Below are 15,052 nucleotides of genomic sequence, written 5' to 3'. Positions count from 1 at the left end.
ATTTCATGTCCAAATGTCAAAGTGACTTTTGTACACTCAAGGAACTAAAAGACCAGTATGGTTATAGCACAGACAGTTGCAGCAGAGGAAAGATGAGATTAGGACTCAGATCAGAGGAAGCTCCTGTAGATGTGTAGAATACCACATATAATGAGGATTTAGGGGCTAAATGCATGCGTACTAAGTTACTTCAGTCCTGTCCGACTCTTTGTGACCCTGTGGACTGTAGATCGCCAGGTTTCTCTGTCCACGGGATTCTTCAGGCAAGAGTATTGGAGTGGGTTGCCATACCCTCCTCCAGGGCATCTCCCTGACCCAGGGATTGAACCTGTGTCTCTTAACATCTCCTGCATTGGCAGGCAGGTTCTTTATGACTAGCATCACTTGGGAATCCCAGGGACTGAATATCCACCTTTAAGTAAAAGATATGTCAATTTAAAAAAATCCATGTTGATGTAATGCAAAACCAATACAATATTGTAAAGTAATTAATCTCCAATTAACATAAATAAATTTATAAGAAAAAATTAAGATCTCCAATTTTAAATAGACCTTTTCTAATGTGCCAAATTTAACTTTTAATAACACTTCATATTTATCTCTAAACCTAGATATATATTATATATTTAGATGTAGATAAGAAGCACTCATTTTGCCTCCTCCTACGTTTAAGATTCTTTAAAAAATGTCTACAAGGAAACACACTAGCATTTGGAATAGATTATATAATATGCCCAAAATATCTAGATAATGCAGATGTGCGTGGAATAAAGGAAACAAACTATATGAAACAACATAGATAATTCAAATGAATTAGAAAAATAGAAAGTGTTAAAGCACTAAAATGATTGAATATAGCAATGAATATATTAGTTTGTGTGTATGTGTGTGGTTATGCTGAGGATTTAATTCACTACAATGTATTTCCTTCAGTTAAAAAAAATGTTTTCTTCACATTTTTTCCATAATTTTCAATAAATGAGGATAATTACCTCTACAAGTGATTCATCTCAATAAGTGCTCTTATAAATTACAGCAGATAATTTTTAGTGAATTAGGTTTATTGGGACACTGCTGTGTTAAAAGGGGTATGTTTTTCTGTTTAAATTTTCTTATTAAGTTAATAACTTCTTGTGCAACTAAAGTGACAACTGGAATTATTGTTAACATTTAAAATCTAAACTCTGTTGTTTGGACATAAAACATAATTTATTTCCTTGGTTTTGGCACCTATAATTGAGAACATTCTCTATTTATTTTATTTAAAAAATGTTGTTAAGAAATTGTTTACATGCCATTATACCTAACATGAATAGACAGCTTAGTTTTCCCAATCCACTGTGCTTTCTCCATAGATGTTCAGAATTGTCTGTTGGATAGCTAGTTATGGATAGTTACTAATCTAGCTAATTAGTGGATCATTATTTTTATTATTATTATTCCGCTAATCCAACTAATCAGATATGCAGGTGACACCACCCTTATGGCAGAAAGTGAAAAGGAACTAAAAAGCCTCTCGATGAAAGTGAAAGTGGAGAGTGAAAAAGTTGGCCTAAAGCTCAACATTCAGAAAACAAAGATCATGGCATCCGGTCCCATGACTTCATGGGAAATAGATGGGGAAACAGTGGAAACAGTGTCAGACTTTATTTTGGGGGGCTCCAAAATCACTGCAGATGGTGATTGTAGCCATGAAATTAAAAGGCGCTTACTCCTTGGAAGAAAAGTTATGACCAACCTAGATAGTATATTCAAAAGCAGAGACATTCCTTTGCCGACTAAGGTCCATCTAGTCAAGGCTATGGTTTTTCCTGTGGTCATGTATGGATGTGAGAGTTGGACTGTGAAGAAGGCTGAGCACCAAAGACTTGATACTTTTGAACTGTGGTGTTGGAGTAGACTCTTGAGAGTCCCTTGGACTGCAAGGAGATCCAACCAGTCCATTCTGAAGGAGATCAGCCCTGGGATTTCTTTGGAAGGAATGATGCTAAAGCTGAAACTCCAGTACTGTGGCCACCTCATGCGAAGAGTTGACTCATTGGAAAAGACTCTGATACTGGGAGGGATTGGGGGCAGGAGGAGAAGGGGACGACAGAGGATGAGATGGCTAGATGGCATCACGGACTTGATGGACATGCGTCTGAGTGAACTCTGGAAGTTGGTGATGGACAGGGAGGCCTGGCGTGCTGTGATTCATGGGGTTGCAAAGAGTTGGACACGACTGAGCGACTGAACTGAACTGAACTGAATCCAACTAATCTGGATTATTAAAACCTACAATTGTAATATTATTTCTCTACATGTTTCATATTTGGTAAAGAGTAGTGAGGATCTTGGAAAGATTAGCAAAATTTGAAAGAGCATAGAAGACTAATTTTGGGAGTGGGAAGGAAACAGACCTGAAAGTCACATTGCAATGCCTAGAATCCAATCACCTGACCACATACCTAATGGCAAAAAAGCCTAGGAAATGCAGTTAGCCCTGTTCTAGTAAGAAGAAAGAACAGCTTCTTCTACTATCTAAGTAGTATTATGGAAAAGCGACTAAGAGAACATTTTGGATTTGACAACTTATTTTAATGCTAAAGTTGTGTGTCCTTTGTCCTTTATGTTTATCAATAAATTTATAAATGAGGCTCACACTGGATCTCCAGAAACGGCATCAAAATATTGAGAGTAATTTCTATTGAGGACAGTTCTGTCTAGTTACCTCCGTTAAACCTCTTTTAAACAACAATATGTAGATTTCTCCTCTGTCCTTTTTTTTTAACCAGAGCTTCATACAAAAACAAAAAATTTGTACCATCAAACAATGTTTGATTTGCCCTAATTTTTGTGTAGGAATTCCCTAGAAATTTCGAACATATGAACTAGGAAACTCTCGCATGCTAATATGCACCATCTAATATTGTCTCTTTTTCCTTGCCCTGAACATGTGAATTATATGCTGGGGCAGTCATACATAATTTCTTAAATGTGAAACTACCAAATCGTCAGCTCCTATTTAAGGGACAGCTTTAAACTAATATTGTCTTCCTTTTATTACTGATGACAGGATTCAGGTGAACCCAAAGTAACTAATCAGAACATGACACAAAATATGATTTGAGACATACAGATTGTCTTCTCTTGAATTTAAATTAGAAATTTGTAGTGAACCAAACATTTAGGTATCAGCAGAAGATATCTTGACTTTATTAGGTATTCTCTACCACTGTGATAGTCTTACAGCTTGGCTCAAAGTTAGTTACAAGGAAAAGACTAAAATATTTAAAATTCTATTTCATTTCTTTTGCATCCTGACCCCACATTCTTTTTCATTAATGTCCAGCCCAACTAGACTAGTAGATTGAGCTTTGGACTAGCCTGTATCCCTACTTTTACTTCTGGTTAGTCCCTTGGACTGCAAGGAGATCCAACCAGTCAATCCTAAAGGATATCAGTCCTGAATATTCATTGGAAGGACAGATTCTGAAACTGAAACTCCAGTACATTGGCCAGCTGATGTGAAGAAACTGACTCCGTGGAAAAGTCTCTGATGCTGGGAAAGATTGAAGGCAGGAGGAGAAGGGGATGACAGAGGATGAGATAGTTGGATGGCATCACTGACTCAATGGGCATGAATCTGAACAAGCTCTAGTAGTTGGTGATGGACAGGGAGGCCTGGTGTGCAGCATTCCATGAGGTCACAAAGAGTCAGACATGACTGAGCAACTGAACTGAACTGAATGAACTGGAGTGAATGAGGAGTTGATTTCAGGGAAATACACTATGCTATCTCTCCAAAGCTTGAGTCAGCTATTGTCTCCACTAGGGGTATTCCCTGATCATCCTATGTAGACTTCAACTTAATTCCTACTTTTTTGTTTGTATTTTCACATTTTTTTCCATGTATATTGTAGTTACTTGTGTATGTATCTTGCTAGCCTTGTTTCATGGCAAATATTAGAGTCATTTAGTTTACCCAAGGTTATGATGATTACTAAGTATGTGTGCTCAGCTGCTCTGTAGTGTCTGACTCTTACCAACCCCATGGACTGTAGCCCTCCAGGTTCCTCTGTCTATAGTGAATCTCCAGGCTAGAGAATGGGAGTAGGTTGCCATGCCCTCCTCCAGGGGATCTTCCCAACCCAGTGACTGAACCCAGGTGTCCTACATTACAGGTAGACTCTTTACCATCTGAGCCACTAGGGAAGCCATTGTTTAAGTATACTTATGTGAACTGTGGTGTTGGAGAAGACTCTTGAGAGTCCCCTGGACAGCAAGCAGTCCATCCTAAAGGAAATCAGTCTTGAATATTCATTGGAAGGACTGATGCTGAAGCTGAAACTCCATTACTTTGGCCACCTGATGTGAATAACTGACTCATTAGAGAAGACAGTGATGCTGGGAAACATTGAAGGCAGGAGGAGAAGGGAACAACAGAGGATGAGATGGTTGGATGGCATCACCGACTCAGTGGACATGAGTTTGAGTAAACTGTGGGGTTTGATGATGGACAGGGAGGCCTGGCATGCTGCAGTCCATGGGGTTGCAAAGAGTCGGACACGACTGAGCAACTGAACTGATGTCAATTAAGAGGGAGAATTTTCTATACATCTTTCTAAATTCCATATATATGTGTTAGTATACTGTATTGGTGGTTTTCTTTCTGGCTTACTTCACTCTGTATTATAGGCTCCAGTTAAACCAATACAATATTGTAAAGTAATTAACCTCCAATTAAAATAATAAAATTTTTATTTTAAAAAATAAACAATAAATAAAAATCTAGTAAGAATGGAAAAAAAGAGTGAGAATTTTTTGTTGTCGTTGATATTATGGGGACAGAGCTCAGTGGTTCCTTCATTTTATTTTATCTTAATGTCTATGATTTGGTGTGATTATGCTTGTCAGTGTGTGCTTGTTTTTATGTGGATGAATGTCTATGACACTTAGGATAGACCAAAGACATTAACAACATTGTTTTGGCTTTGTAAAATCTATGCTTTCTTTCTCCTCATCTATGCCCAGCCATGGGAGGATGTGGGGAGAACAAATTATGTGTTTCGATCCTCTGTGGTCAATGGAAAAATAAACAGGGGGAAGATAATGCAGCCAGTTGTTGTCGTTTGGTGGCTCAGTCGTGTCTGTCTCTGCGACCCCATGGACTTCAGCAAGCCAGGCTGGCCACTCCTTCACTGTCCCCAGGAGTTTCCTCAAATTCATGTCCATTGAGTCAGTAACCAGTACTGCTGAGATATCTGTGGCCTGGGATCAAGTTTGTGAATGCAATAGTGTTTAATACAAACCACGAATCCTTATAAATAGTTAGAGGTTGAGGTGGCCTAAAGGTAACATTCAGGGAGGGGGTTGACTCATGTAATGACATTATGATTGACCCATCTTAAATATGTCTCACTGCCTGTATGTGCATGCTCAGTTGTGTCTGACCCTTTACAACCCGCTGGATTGTAGCCCACCAGGTTCCTTGTCCATGGAATTTTTCAGGCAAGAATACTAGAATGGGGTACCATTTCCTGCTCTAAAGGATATTCCAAACCCAGGGACTGTACCCACATCTCTTGTGTCTCCTGCCTGGGCAGACAGATTCTTTATCACTGTGCTGCCTGGGAAGCCTCACTGCCTATGTGTGTACATTCATGCTAAGTCTCTTCACTCCTGTCTGACTCTTTGCAACCCTACAGAATGTAGCCCGCCAGGGTCCTCTGTCCATGGGATTCTCCAGGCAAGAATACTGGAGGGGGTTACCATGCCCTTCTCCAGGGTATCTTTTTGCCCCAAGGATGGAAGCCGTGTCTCCTGTGGCTCCTGCATTGCAGGCAGATTCTTTATCACTGAGCCACTGGGGAAGCGTTCACTGCCTGTATATGATGTTAAAAACATCCTCCAGTTTTTCTTCTTTGTGGCCTCTGAGACCATGCCACTCATATAGTTGTATTCAACACCAGTTCAATAAACTGATAAAATAATTCACAAAAGAATCAATGTATGAATTTGAAACTGCTTTAAAAATTAAAAAGAAAAAATAGATAAAGGTCATAGATGGAAGAAAGCAAGGCAAAGACTGAAGTCCCTACTGGCTTTAGTTAACAGAATAGCTGCATCTACTCATCAAAGTGCTCAAACAAATGAAAACATGGAAATATTTTCTTTGATCCTTGCAGAGGTGGATCTAATTACAATTATTCAAGAATGATTAGCTGCTGCCCTTTTTTATCTCCATATGTAATTGCATAATGAATTACTAAGAAAATGCAAATCTCAAACAAATTATTGTTGTTGATGCTTTATTATGCAAATATTTAAACACTGATTTTTTTAGAGTGAGTAGCCAGTATACATTTCGATGGCATTTTGACAAAACCTTTGCAATAAGTGTCATAGGCCAGTTTTGCTGACAATCAAAACCAGACCTCTAAGACAAATGCAAATAGATGTCACTTCTCATTTGTAAGAGGTCTGAGAATTATGAATTTATAAATTCTTAATAATGATGGGTCAAACAGAAATCTGCTCTTCCCATTAAAGTTTATGTCAGCTTATGCACATAGTATATATAAAGGAGCTTTCCTGAGTCAGTGGTACATGGATTAAAAAAATTAGAAACAAGATACTGTTAGGTAGTTTTCTGGAAACTGGGTCACTGTTTGGTGACCTAAACAAGTACTTGGAATACTTCTTTATGGATCGTTAATTTTCCTCTCTTTGAAACAGATAGGACTGCCAGTGATATTAAAGTTTATCCAATTTGAACATAAAGGAGAGTGAGAATTAGAATCTTTTCTATTCAGACTTTAAAATAACTTTATTGAAAGCACTATTTATTCACTGTGGAGAATTTCCTTTAAAGTTATATCAAGTCAGAAGTTACCTACTTCTAAGAAAGTAGTGCATAAAATGAAGAAAAGAATGAAGAAAATATGAAGGCTTAAATGATATTGTATTGTTTAATTAACAAGGATGTTCAGAGATAGATGGTTATACTTGTGTGGGAAAAAGTTAAGAGCTGAAATGCCTAATCTTACCATGTTTACACTTTCTGTGCACTTAATTAGTGGGGAAAAATTGGATATAAAAACATTTAACAGACTTTTCTTCAATGATTGTCTATCCTTCTTTTACAAGCAGATATAATTTTACTGTTTACACGTATCCATGTTACTTTAGCTGGAGAAGAGAACAACTACCCACTCCAGTATTCTTTCCTGGAGACTCTCATGGAAAGAGGAGCCTGGCGGGCTACAGTTCATGGGGTTGCAAAGAGTCGGACACAACTGAGTGGCTAAGCACACAGCACATGTTACCTTAGAAGGAGAGAAAATTTAAGTGTGCATTTAATGCATTGCCTTATTTTACCTGATTGAACTCTTCAAAATGCTGAGCCTAGATATGTAGATACATACATTTTTTCATATATTTGGTTTATGTGCATATATATATGCACATATATATTATTTTGTTTTATATTTATATTTGAAAAATTAGGTTCATTAAAAACCATTATTTTCATCTTTCAATTTTATTTTCTATTTTATTGAACATTTAACCTAAAATATAGAATATTACTTAAGGTGAACTCACCTCCAAGATTTAAAGAGTACAGGAAAAGGAATGTGGACAGTTTGGGTCGTTTGAATAATTTTAATAGATTTCTTACAAGTTTAGAGAATTTTGAGAAATCAAATGTCAAAAAATTCATATTATCCCTTCCAAAGGAGTGTGTGTTTGTGTGTTTGTACAGTTAAAGTTCAGGTACATCTCTGATATCTCTAATATAATCTTTTAAGATTATTTTGCTTTATACATGGTCAATTGTAATCCCTCTTTTTTCCTCAATAAATATTCACAAAACAAGAGCATCACTGTGTTGACAAGGGTAGTTAATACAGTTTTCTTTCATTTTCTATACATGTCTGAATATTAATATGCTCAAGAAATTAATCAGAAAGTTAGTTAATTTGCTTTGCAGTTTGTGATTTAATTTTCTACCTTACAGTATGATGATACTATATACTATTTTTATTTTACTATAAAGGATTTGGATTTCCTGCAGCTAATGAAGAAAGATACTAGTTTTAATATTAACGACAAAAAGTTTATAATAAGTATGGCTTTATATTTTTCTAGCAACTTTTCAAAGTATCATGTAGCCTGGAAGATAATACTTGCTCAATAAATGTTAGTTTCCTTCATGGCTTAGTGAGGAAGTTCTCTCTGCTCAGAAGGTGGTTCAGGTTCCTTTATTTTACATTATATCTTCAGTAGCAAACACTAACCACTTAGTGATAGGAGTACGTGTACATATTTATAGATTCACTTATATTTCCCAAATGTAAAATAATTTTTCTTTGATCCTTTTTAGTATTATATCTCTTGCTCTTGTCTTCTACCTTCAAAGAATTAGGATGTTGCTGGATGAAACAGAAGTCTTAACTAAGGAAATGGACAGTGTCCTCTATTCTTCACCCATTCAATCCTCTTTTTTCCCTATTTTCTGAAGAAATATTATTTAATATTCAGTTTGACGAATTTTCCTTCTTTAAAATAACGATAACCCTGTATGCGAGACAACAAAAGAGACACAGATGTATAGAACAGTCTTTTGGACTCTGGGAGAGGGAGAGGGTGGCATTGAAACATGCATAATATCATATAAGAAACAAATAGCCAGTCCAGGTTCGATGCAGGATACAGGATGCTTGGGTTGGTGCACTGGGATGACCCAGAGGGATGGTACAGGGAGTGAGATAGAAGGGGGGTTCAGGATGGGGAACACGTGTATATCTGTGGCGGATTCATGTTGATGTATGGAAAAAACAATACAATATTGTAAAGTAATTAGCATCCAATTAAAATAAATAAATTTATATTAAAAAGAAAAAATACTTTCTCAGAAGCCTCGTGATGTATCCTGCCTGGGTTTCTTCCCTACCTCTCAGATGGCTCCTATTCAGTATCCTTTGTTGATTTCTCTTTGTCCCACATTTCAGCTATGGCATTTCTGAGGGTGCACATAGTATTCTTCTCCATGACATTTTTTCATAATACATCAACTTTGGAGGATGTGCTATTGATCATAATACTTAGATACTGTCTGTTCTCTTGAATCTGGTTGAATTTTCCTTTTTTTTTTTTCATTTTCTATCTCAGTTATCACCTCAATTTCAACACATTTCTCACTGATTTCCTTACCATTTTAATTCACAAATTATTTTATCCTTCTATTTCTTTGTCTATTCCAGTCAACGAAACTATCAGCTTGTACATACGATTTAAAACTAACATTGATGTTATCAGGTTTTTTATTATTCTCTTTCGCTTTTACATTCAGTCAGTCAATTTAGTCTACATACTATATATAAATATTGTTTGAAAAATTCTCTGTTTAAGTAATATTTTTGTCAGGATGAGTATAATTCGTTTTGTCTGAATCTTTCTTTGCATTTGTATTTCTGTAACCAAAGTTATCTTGCCTATTAATTTGCTAGGCTACAGTCTCAGATAAATTTCCTGCTCAATTATAGTCAATATAATCTAGGCTGCTCTACCTTTAAGAAATTTAACTGACCGTCATCCTTTCTTCAAAAACTTCTAGTACCCATTTCTACTACTCAGCCTAGCTTTTTTTTTTTTTTTCCCCCTCCCCAAAACCAAATGTATCCACATGGCCTTTCCCTATTTTCTGGAAAGCCTTTCTTTCTGTTTTGAATCTGTTACAAATTTCCCTATCTTTTAAAGCTGAGGGAAACACACTGCCGCTCTTTCTCCAGGCCTCTTGTCATTAATATTATTTTCTGTGTTCTTTATTATTTTCTGTGTGCTGTAACAAAGAGTGAGCATACTTTGAGCCACACAGATTTAAGAATAGATTTTAGCACTGTCATGTACCTAATGACTAGCCCTGGTAAATTACTTAAACTCTGACCTTCAATTTCTTCACTTATTAAAAGGCGATAATTAATTTGCTTTATAAGATCATTGCAGAGATTGATGTTTATATACGGAAAAGAAATTCTGTTTCTTAGTGCTAATAAGCATATATTTTATAATTATTCTCTGTTACACAACTCAGCATTAAACTTGATGCTTTCTTTTTGATTGTCATTTTTCATATTTATTAAGCATTTCTCAGTTGTTTGTCTTTTGGTCCTTTAAACTTAAAAATTGGGTGTTGTAGTTCTCTTTGGTCTCTCTGAGTGTGTGGAGCAATGCTGAGAACAGAAGAAAATACAAGTTAAGTCCCCTGGGTTCAGTTTCTACCTCTGCTGCTTAACAGTCATATAAACTGAGGAAATTACATAAATACCCTATTCCAGTTTCTTCATTTGTAAAAAAGAACAATAAACTTTGCAATTCGAGAGGTATTGTAGTTGTGTTTACTCACAGTCAGTGTGAGTAAAGCACTTATAAAATACTAATTATATGGAAATTGCAGTGTGTCAGCTCTTATCATAAACACAATTAGCATGAGCTGCTTCAGTGAAATATTTTATAATATTTTTATGCATTTATTGTAGAAATAGTTTTATAATAATAAGATTTATAATTTTTTTGAAATTTGTTAAATGTTTTAGATAAGTTGTAAATATGCAAAGGATGAGGGGCTTTCCAATGTCATCCATTGTTTGGAAAATGTAACTAGAAAGCATAAGGCAGAATCTTACATTATATTATTACATGAGAACCAAGAAATGGTAAATAAAATTGCTGTGTATCATGCCTACAAAAGAAGCAGACTCTGTTGAACTACATTAATGAACAAGATGTTTAGTTGACATAAGCTGTGAGAGGCTAAAATCTATAAATGCTTTGTACTGCTAATAGCTAATGAGTAAATCATGTTGTTGTTTAGTCACAAAGTCTTGTCTGACTCTTAGTGACTCAATGGACTGAAGCATTCCAGGCTTCCTTGTCCTTCACTATCTACTGGAGTTTGCTCAAACTCGTGTCCACTGAGTCGGTGAAGCTGTCCAACCATCTCATCCTCTGCTGTCCCCTTCTCCTTCTGCCCTCAATCTTTCCCAGCATCAGGGTCTTTTGCAACGAGTTGGCTCTTTCCATTGGGTAGCCAAAGTATTGGAGCTTCAGGTTCAGCATAAGTTCTTCCAATGAATATCCAGTGTTGATTTCCTTTAGGATTGATTTGTTTGATCTCTTCGCAATTCAAGGGATGCTCAAGAGTCTTCTCTAGCATCATAATTTGAAAGCATCAATGAGTGCAGCATGCATATGCACAGCTTAATTTTTAAAGAAGCTGGTAGAGAAATATTAAAAAAAGAAACCATTCAGAGCCTAGAAGCCTTTTCATTTTATAAGCTTTATGTTATTTATTTTGTTACAAAATAATCATGTCAAAATCTATTGTAACTACAGTTTGTTTTTTTTTTTTTTTTTTTTGTAACCATCAAGAGTGAGACTCCACCTTAGGAAATTCCATTCCTTGGTTTCATGATATTCTGCACAAGAGATTTCTTAGAATAGAGAATTATTCTTGGTATTTTATATATAAATGTCTCACTACCTAAGATGAGCTTGCCATTATACTAGTGTACACAAAAAGCAACTGAAAATTACCTATTCCTTCAAGGAACTTCCAACTGCTCAACAGACGTTTTAATGAGTTTTTACAATTTTCAGAATTATGTTGAACATTTCCGAATTTTCCTAACTGCACAGAAAGTTCATGGATAATGATCTTGAACATTAATTTTAATGCTGGCTTAAATGGAAGCCATTAGCTAAATAGAAATTATTGAATTTTGGTCTTCTGCAGTCTGTTCCCTAGGAAAAAGAAGGAAATAGTAAAGAACTTAATTTGCTTACTGAAAACTTATCTGTGGTTTGAAAATTAGTAACAATATTTAAAATGTCCTTTCCACTATGATCAAATAATACTTGGGAGATTTGGTAAATCTGGGTATAATTTCTTATTTCAGTTAGCCTTTCCTGTATAACAAATAAACCCAAAATTTAGTACCTTAAAATAGAAAATAATATTATTTCTCACTATTCTATGGGTTAGTTTAAGTTCATCTTTAGTTCCCACATGAGCTCATATTTGTGTTGTCTTCAGCTGTAAGGTCAGCTTAAGAGTGTCTCATCTGGGAAAGCACGGATATGAGTGTCTGTCTCTCTCTCAAGGTGACCATACCAGGCCGCCTCCTGTGGTAGTAGCAACATTCTAGAATGCAATCTCCCCAGCATTGATCAAGAATCTTATCTTCAACAAAGGAGGCAAGAATATACAATGGAGAAAGACAATCACTTTAACAAGTGGTGCTGGGAAAACTGGAAAACCACTTGTAAAAGAATGAAACTAGAACACTTTCTAACACCATACACAAAAATAAACTCAAAATTGATTAAAGATCTAAATGTAAGACCAGAAACTATAAAACTCCTAGAGGAGAACATAGGCAAAACACTCTCCGACATAAATCACAGCAGGATCCTCTATGATCCACCTCCCAGAATACTGGAAATAAAAGCAAAAAAAAAAAAAAAAAAAAAGGGATCTAATTAAAATTAAAAGCTTCTGCACAACAAAGGAAACTATAAGCAAGGTGAAAAGACAGCCTTCGGAATGGGAGAAAATAATAGCAAATGAAGCAACTGAAAAAGAACTAATCTCAAAAATATGCAAGCAACATATACAGCTCAATTCCAGAAAAATGAACAACCCAATCAAAAAATGGGCCAAAGAACTAAATAGACATTTCTCCAAAGAAGACGTACGGATGGCTAACAAACACATGAAAAGATGCTCAACATCACTCATTATCAGAGAAATGCAAATCAAGACCACAATGAGATACCATTTCACACCAGTCAGAATGGCCGTGATCCAAAAGTCTACAAGCAATAAATGCTGGAGAAGGTGTGGAGGAAAGGGATCCCTCTTACACTGTTGGTGGGAATGCAAACTAGCACAGCCACTATGGAGAGCAGCGTGGAGATTCCTTAAAAAACAGGAAGTAGAACTGCCATATGAGCCAGCAATCCCACTGCTGGGCATACACACCAAGGAAACCAGAACTGAAAGAGACATGTGTACCCCAATGTTCATCGCAGCACTGTTTATAATAGCCAGGACGTGGAAGCAACCTAGATGTCCATCAGCAGATGAATGGATAAGAAAGCTGTGGTACATATACACAATGGAATATTACTCAGCCATTAAAAAGAATACATTTGAATGAGGTTCTAATGAGGTGGATGAAACTGGAGCCGATTATACAGAGTGAAGTAAACCCAAAAGAAAAACACCAATACAGTATACTAACACATATATATATATGGAATTTAGAAAGATGGTAACGATAACCCTGTATGCAAGACAGCAAAAGAGACACAGATGTATAGAACAGTCTTTTGGACTCCATGGGAGAGGGAGAAGTTGGGATGATTTGGGAGAATGGCATTGAAACATGTATACTATCATGTAAGAAACGAATCGCCAGTCTAGGTTCCATGCAGGATACAGGATGCTTGGGGCTGGTGCTCTGGAATGACCCAGAGAGATGATATGGGGAGAGAGGTGGGAGGGGGATTCAGGATTGGGAACTCATGTACACCCGTGGTGGATTCATGTCAATGTATGGCAAAACCAATACAGTATTGTAAAGTAAAATAAAAATAAATAAATAAATAATGAGACCAAAAAAAAAAAAAAAAAAAAAAAAAAGACTCTGCTGACTTCACTTGGTCTTCTGTCCAATTATCCTAAGTTAAGTCGTAAGTCATGTTGATGAGGCCCAGAGTCAGTGTAAGCAAGGCTTACATAAGAAAACAGACAATCCTTTTTTTTCTGGGAACAAAACTATTGGCCAAATCTCGAGATTTTTAAAAAATAAATCTAAAAGGAATGATACAGAATGATCAAATAGTTGATACAGATTTAAAAAGTAATTGACCAAGGTTAAAAGTCCTGTTGTCTTCTCTGCTAGCTCAGCGGTAAAGAGTCCACCACCAAACCCAGCTTTCATGCCTAGGTTGGGAAGATCCCCTGGAGAATGAAATGGCAACCCACTCCAGTATTCTTGCCTGGGAAATCTCATGGACAAAGGAGTCCATGAGGTTGCAAAACAGTAAGACATGACTGAGTGATGAAACAACAGAAAATTTCTGGTTACATGCATGCATAGATTTAATATTAGGTCAGTTAAATCACAAAGCCTTCTAATTTAAAATATTATGTATTTTTAAAGTTATTCTTAGTAATCAGTAATGGTAGTAAGATATTTCTAATGAAAGAAGAAAGTAGGGAAAACCACTAAGCCATTCAGGTATGACCTAAATTAAATTCCTTACAATTATACAGTAGAAGTGACAGATAAATTCAAGGGATTGGACCTGACAGACACAGTGCCTGAAGAACTACAGACAGAGGTTTGTGACGTTGTCCAAGACGCAGTGATCAAGACCATCCTCAAGAAAAAGAAATGCAAGAAGGCAAAATGGTTGTCTCAGGAAGCATTACAAATAGGCAATAAAAGAAGAGAAGCCAAAGGGAAAGGAAAAAGGAAAGATATACTCATCTGAATGCAATATTCCAGAGAAAAGCAAGGAGAGATTAGAAAGACTTCCTCAGTGATCAATGCAAAGAAATACAAGAAAACAATAGAATGGAAAGACTGGAGATCTCTTCAGGAAAACTAGAGATGCCAAGGGAACATTTCATGCAAACATGGGCACAATAAAGGGAAGAAGCAGTATGGCCCTAACAGAAGTAGAAGATGTTAAGGAAAGGTGGCAAGAAATCACAGAAGAACTATACAAAAAAGATCTTCACGACCAGATAAACATGATGGTGTATTCACTCACCCATAGCCAACATCCTACAGTCTAAAGCCAAGTGCACCTTAGAAAGCAACACTATGAAAAAAGCTAGCAGAGGTGATGGAATTCCAGCTGAGCTATTTCAAGTCCTAAAAGATGATGCTGTGAAAGTGATGCACTCAATACACTAGCAAATTTGGAAAACTCAGCAGTGGCCACAGGACTGGAAAAGGTCAGTTTTCATTCCAATCACAAAGAAAGACAATCTCAA

Source organism: Capricornis sumatraensis, chromosome 16, assembly GCF_032405125.1.
Source record: "Capricornis sumatraensis isolate serow.1 chromosome 16, serow.2, whole genome shotgun sequence".
In the NCBI taxonomy this organism is placed as follows: Eukaryota; Metazoa; Chordata; class Mammalia; order Artiodactyla; family Bovidae; genus Capricornis; species Capricornis sumatraensis.
This window is presented reverse-complemented; position numbering follows the sequence as displayed.